This window comes from Lathyrus oleraceus, chromosome 6, assembly GCF_024323335.1.
Source record: "Lathyrus oleraceus cultivar Zhongwan6 chromosome 6, CAAS_Psat_ZW6_1.0, whole genome shotgun sequence".
NCBI lineage: Eukaryota > Viridiplantae > Streptophyta > Magnoliopsida > Fabales > Fabaceae > Lathyrus > Lathyrus oleraceus.
In genome coordinates, this window is record NC_066584.1 from 62,382,965 (window position 1) to 62,388,859 (window position 5,895).

At 40.6% G+C, this 5,895-nt stretch overlaps 1 non-coding gene across 1 annotated transcript; it reads right to left on the reverse strand.

The window, feature by feature from the left end:
* Positions 1-1,022: 1,022 nt before the first annotated feature.
* Positions 1,023-1,129, reverse strand: LOC127099864 (small nucleolar RNA R71). The gene has a single exon (XR_007794329.1). It is a non-coding gene; the product is annotated as a small nucleolar RNA R71 (small nucleolar RNA).
* Between the last annotated feature and the right edge of the window lie 4,766 nt (positions 1,130-5,895).

Sequence of the window (5,895 nt, forward strand, 5' to 3'; positions counted from 1 at the left end):
TTTCAACTTAGTCGAGATACTATATTTCTTAAAAATAGGTTTACTACTCTAACGCAATGCGCGCCTTTTTATAAGTGACAATAAGAGGGTTTGATTAGGGAGTACAACTTGGTTCTGAATACGCGAAAGCGACAGTTCCTGTTAAATTAGTTCTTTTCAAAGTAGGAAACACTGCCCATAAGTAGCTCTACTAGCAAGTACTTAGATTATTAATTAATTACGAGAATTACATTCAACCCTGTCTTTATTAATTAAATTTATTTCAAAACTTTACTCTTCATTGCACACTACAAAAAACACCTATTTCGATTGCCTTTGATAAACACCATAACAATAGATAACGATAGATTGACGCTTGGTCTCTGTGGATTCGACAATCTTTTATATTACACTGACGCGTTCGTATACTTGCGAACCCCGCATCAAGTTATTGACCGCATCAAGTTTTTGGCGCCGTTGCCGGGGACCAATTTCGTCAAATTTCATTTTCCTGTTGTTATATCATTTAGACTTAGGCTATTTCCCGCCGGTCAATGCGAAGAACTCGCAGTACCGGAAGTTTAAGCTTAGTATACCCTCTGGCGGAACCTGAACGTTACGCTCGCGCACGTTTATTCTTTCATAGAATTAAGAAAGCTATGGCCGAAGATCAAAACCAAAGACCTCTTAAGGACTTCGCTCAACCATCTAATGAAGAACCTAGTTCTAGTATAGTAAACCCAACCATACCAGCTAATAATTTTAAACTTAAACCATCCTTATTGCAACTAGTGCAACAAAGACAATTCACGAGTCTCGCTACCGAGAACCCAAACCAACATTTAAAAATATTTCTTCAATTACCAGATACTTTTAAAACCAATGGAGCTTCTCCTGAGGCAATACGTTTAAGATTATTCCCTTTTTCCCTTAGAGATAAAGCCCTATCATGGTTAGAATCCCTTCCACCCAATTCCATTACGACTTGGGATAACCTTAGAAGAGTTTTTCTAGCTAGATATTTTCCCCCGAGTAAGACCGCCGTTCTTCGAAACCATATAACTAGATTTACCCAAAACCAAGGAGAATCGATGTTCGAAGCTTGGGAGAGATATAAAGAGTTATTACGAGCATGCCCACATCATGGTTTAGAAAATTGGTTAATCATTCAAACCTTCTATAATGGACTTCATTACAACACAAAGATGACCATCGACGCTCCCGCAGGCGGTGCTCTAATGAACAAACCTTATCCTGAAGCTAGTGCCCTCATCGAAGATATGGCTCAAAACCATCAATCATGGGGAGTCGAACGAACGACAGTTGAGAAGAAGGAAGCCCAAGGAGGAGTGCATGAACTAAGCTCTATAGACAGGATGCAAGCTAAAATGGACGCATTAGCCCTTAAGGTCAAGCATATGTGCATAAACCCGAATACTGTAGCCGCAGTTTCTTCGGATTGTGAGATATGTGGAACCCAAGGACACCAATCTGCAGAATGCAGTCTATTAAACGAAACCCACTCTGAGAAAGTGAACTACACCCAAGGGAACCCATATTCGAATACCTATAACCCTGGATGGAGGAATCACCCGAACTTCTCCTATAAAAACAATAACCCTATTCAAAATAATGCACCCCCGAGACCTAGTTATCAAGCCCCTAGATCAAATCAACCTATGCGACCTGTACCACCAAAGCCGAGCCTTGAAAAAATTATGGAAAATTTTATCACCGCTCAAACCCAACAAAACAAGGAGTTCATGAACCAAAACATTCATGACCAAATAGTTAGGAACCAAGGTTGACAGTTCCCTGGACAACCTCAACAAAATCCGAGAGGACAAGCCAATGCCATTATCCTACGAAGTGGGAACGCTTATGATGAGCCACAAAACCCTAGATTGAGTGAATCCGGAACTTCTAAGGAATGTACCAAACCCCCAGACGAAGTAAAGGAACCAGAGGAATCTGAAAACCAGGAAGGTCGAGAAAAAGGAGAAGAACCTAAAGACAAAACTTACGTACCACCCCCGCCATATAAACCACCTATACCATATCCGCAAAGACTTAAACAAACCCAGATCAATAAACAGTATAAAAAATTTATTAAAGTTATAGAAAAACTTCATGTAGAAATCCCTTTCACAGAAGCCATTACCCAAATACCTTCTTATGCAAAGTTTCTCAAAGACATCCTTACCAACAAACGTAGACTTGACGATCCGAAGCCTTTGGAATGTAATTCTATTTCCGAGGACAAATTAGCAAAGAAAGATAAAGATCCTGGAAATTTCTCCATTCCTTTCCTTTTGGGTAATCATGTCATCGAAAAGCTTTTCTAGACTTAGGAGCTAGTGTGAGCCTAATGCCTTTAGCAGTTTGTGAGAGGTTAAACTTAGGAGAATTACAACCCACTAAGATGTCACTTCAGTTAGCCGATAGATCTGTTAAATATCCGATAGGCATTTTAGAGGATGTTCCTGTTAGGATAGGTCAGCTGTTTATCCCTACTGATTTTGTTGTCATGGACATCAAAGAGGACAATGATATACCAATCCTTCTAGGTAGACCATTTTTATCGACTGCAGGAGCCATAATAGATGTCAAGAAAGGAAAGTTGACGTTAGAGGTAGGTGACGAGAAAATAGAATTTATACTTTCGAAATTTCTTATGGCACCTGTGATGGGAGACTCGTATTATGCCTTAGATATCATTGATGAATGTGTTAGAGAATTAGAACAAAAAGAAATTATAAAAACAATTAAGTTACCATCAACTCTCATAAGGGAAGATGATGACTTTAAGAAACCCTACATCGATGATAACCTTTACGAATGTTTATCCCTTACCCCAGATCCTGTGTCATGCCCTAAGAAACCAACCTTAGAACTTAAGGAACTACCTAAGAACCTGAGATACGAGTTCCCGATGAAAAGATGAACCGTCCAGTTATAGTTAGTGCTACCTTGAGCCAAAAGGAAACGAACCAACTTTTAGATGTTTTACGAAGATATCCCTCATCCTTAGGATATAATATCTCTGACCTGAAAGGTATAAGCCCATTCGTATGCATGCATCGGATTTCGCTCGAAGAAGATTCAAAACCCTCTAGGGAACATCAGAGAAGAATAAACCCTATAATGAGTGATGTTGTTAAAAAGGAAGTTCTTAAGTTACTTGAGGCAGGTATAATCTACCAGATCTCGGATAGTAAGTGGGTGAGCCCTGTGCATGTAGTACCTAAAAAGGGAGACATCACAGTCGTGCAAAACGATAAAGGCAAACATGTAGCAAAACGTTTAGAAGGAGGATGACGGATGTGTATAGATTATAGAAAATTAAATAAAGCAACTAGGAAGGATCATTTCCATTTACCATTTATAGACCAGATGCTGGAGCGTCTAGCCAGACACTCTTACTTCTATTATCTAGATGGATACTCTGGATTCTTCCAAATACCTATCCACCCCGAAGATCAAAGAAAAACTACCTTTACATGCCCTTATGGAACTTTTGCCTACAGACGAATTCTGTTCGGCCTCTGTGACGCCCCAGCTACTTTTCAACGTTGCATGATGTCCATCTTTGCAGATTACCTAGATGGTATCATGGAAGTGTTTATGGATGATTTCTCGGTTTGCGGATTTGATTTCCACAATTGTCTTGCTAACCTTGAGAAAATCCTGGAGAGATGCGTGGAGGTGAACCTCGTGCTAAATTGGGAAAAATGTCATTTTATGGTAACCGAAGGAATAGTTTTAGGACATATAGTTTCCGAGAAAGGTATAGAGGTAGATAAAGCTAAAATAGAAGTTATAGAAAACCTAAAACCCCCAAAAACCATCAGAGAAGTCCGAAGCTTCCTTGGACACGCTGGATTCTACCGGCGTTTTATTAAGGCCTTCTCCAAAATAACTAAACCTTTAACCAGACTTTTAATGAAAGATGCTGAATTCATTTTTGATGAAAAATGTAATGACGCATTTAATCTTTTAAAGCAAGCATTAGTATCTGCACCCATTATGAAACCACCTGATTGGTCAGAACCTTTTGAGATAATGTGCGATGCTAGTGATTATGCAGTTGGAGCCGTTCTAGGACAAAGGAAAGATAAAAAATTACATGCCATTTATTATGCCAGTAGAACCCTAGATGCTGCCCAACTTAACTACGCAACAACCGAAAAAGAATTACTCGCTGTAGTTTTCGCTATATACAAATTTAGATCTTATCTAGTAGGAGCAAAAATTATATTTTACACTGATCATGCTGCCATTCGTTACCTATTAAGTAAAAAAGATGCCAAGCCCCGGTTACTCCGATGGATTCTATTACTACAAGAGTTTGATTTAGACATAAGGGATAAAAAAAGGCACTGAAAATGTAGTAGCCGATCACCTTTCTAGGCTGGAACATCTAAAACCTGAACTAGTACCCATAAATGATGACTTCGCCTATGATAGACTGATCGCTAGAGTAGAAACCATTGAAGATAATAACCTAGATCCTTATGAGCAACCCCAAAATTCCTTAGCAATAAGTAACGTACCCTGGTATGCAGATTTCGTTAATTACCTAGCTGCTGATATAGTACCCCCTTATCTTGACTACCACCGTAAGAAGAAATTCTTCCACGATGTGAGAAACTTCTATTGGGACGAACCGCTCCTTTTCAAAAGGGGTAAAGATGGCATTTTTCGCCGTTGCGTTCCAGAAGAAGAGGTAAATAGTATTATCGAGCATTGTCATTCTGCACCTTATGGTGGACATGGGAGCACCTCTAAGACATACGCCAAGATTCTTCAAGATGACCTATTCTGGCCTACCATGTAGTGTGATGTCTATGCTTGCATTGTGTCGCATCGCGAAAAACAACCGGCGGGAAAAGACACAGAGCCGCCACCGTGCGTTATTTATCCCAAAGGAGGGAAAGGAAACGCTCGAAGTAAACCTGGAAAAGGGAAAGGAATGGTCTTACGACCAAAGATTGCAAGGTACGGGAGTCGGTTACGCAAGGGGAAGGTATTAGCACCCCTCACGTCGGTCGTACTCGACGGGATCCACGCTCAAAAGAATAGGAAAAGGTTGCTAAATAACTGCTCAAAGAATGCACACACACTGGAATAATAAAACAGGTGAAAGGAAAGGGAGGAAGGGGACTCGGCAGGATGTCGCATCCTAGGCCTACGTAGTTTGTCAGAAACAAACATCAGAGTCGACGTAGTTCGGGGAAATGGGAAACGTGCTCGCTAGGACATCGCATCCTATGCATACGTATCTTCTCTAACCAGAGAAAGAATTAGAGCACTCGTAGCTCGGCTAACGCACGCCAAAACAAAACGCTTGAAAAAAGACGCTGAGACGTCAACAGAAACTCACAACAGGAAACAGAATGCCAATAGCTGGTCTTACATCCAGCTCCAAACAAACAAACGCAAACAGGAAACAGACAGCCAATAAATGGACTTATGTCCGACTCCAAACACCAAACGAGGAAAGAAAGGGTCTCGATTGCAACTAGGGCAAGAGAAAAGGAAGGTCTCGATCGCAACGAAGGCGAGAGAAAAGGATCGCAACGAGGGCGAAAACCAGCAAGGATTAAATGTTAGTCGTCAGTCAAACTCGACAAGACATCGCATCTCGTGCCTACGTATCTCATCTAAACATGAGAATCAGAGTTGTCGTAGTTCGGCTAAACTATTTCTGTTTGTTTTATGTTTTTTAGGTGAACAACGTCACTACGCAATCTACCGGATGCTCGACCTTGGGAGACTTACTCACTTGTAGTAGAAGGAGTTAACGTGTCCTTAAGAGAAGGTAAAGTTTGTTTGTGTTTTAGGAAAGCTCACGCAAGAAAGGAAGTCCTAGACGAAGGAACCGTGCTACCTTAATTGACATGCAAACGAGAGACT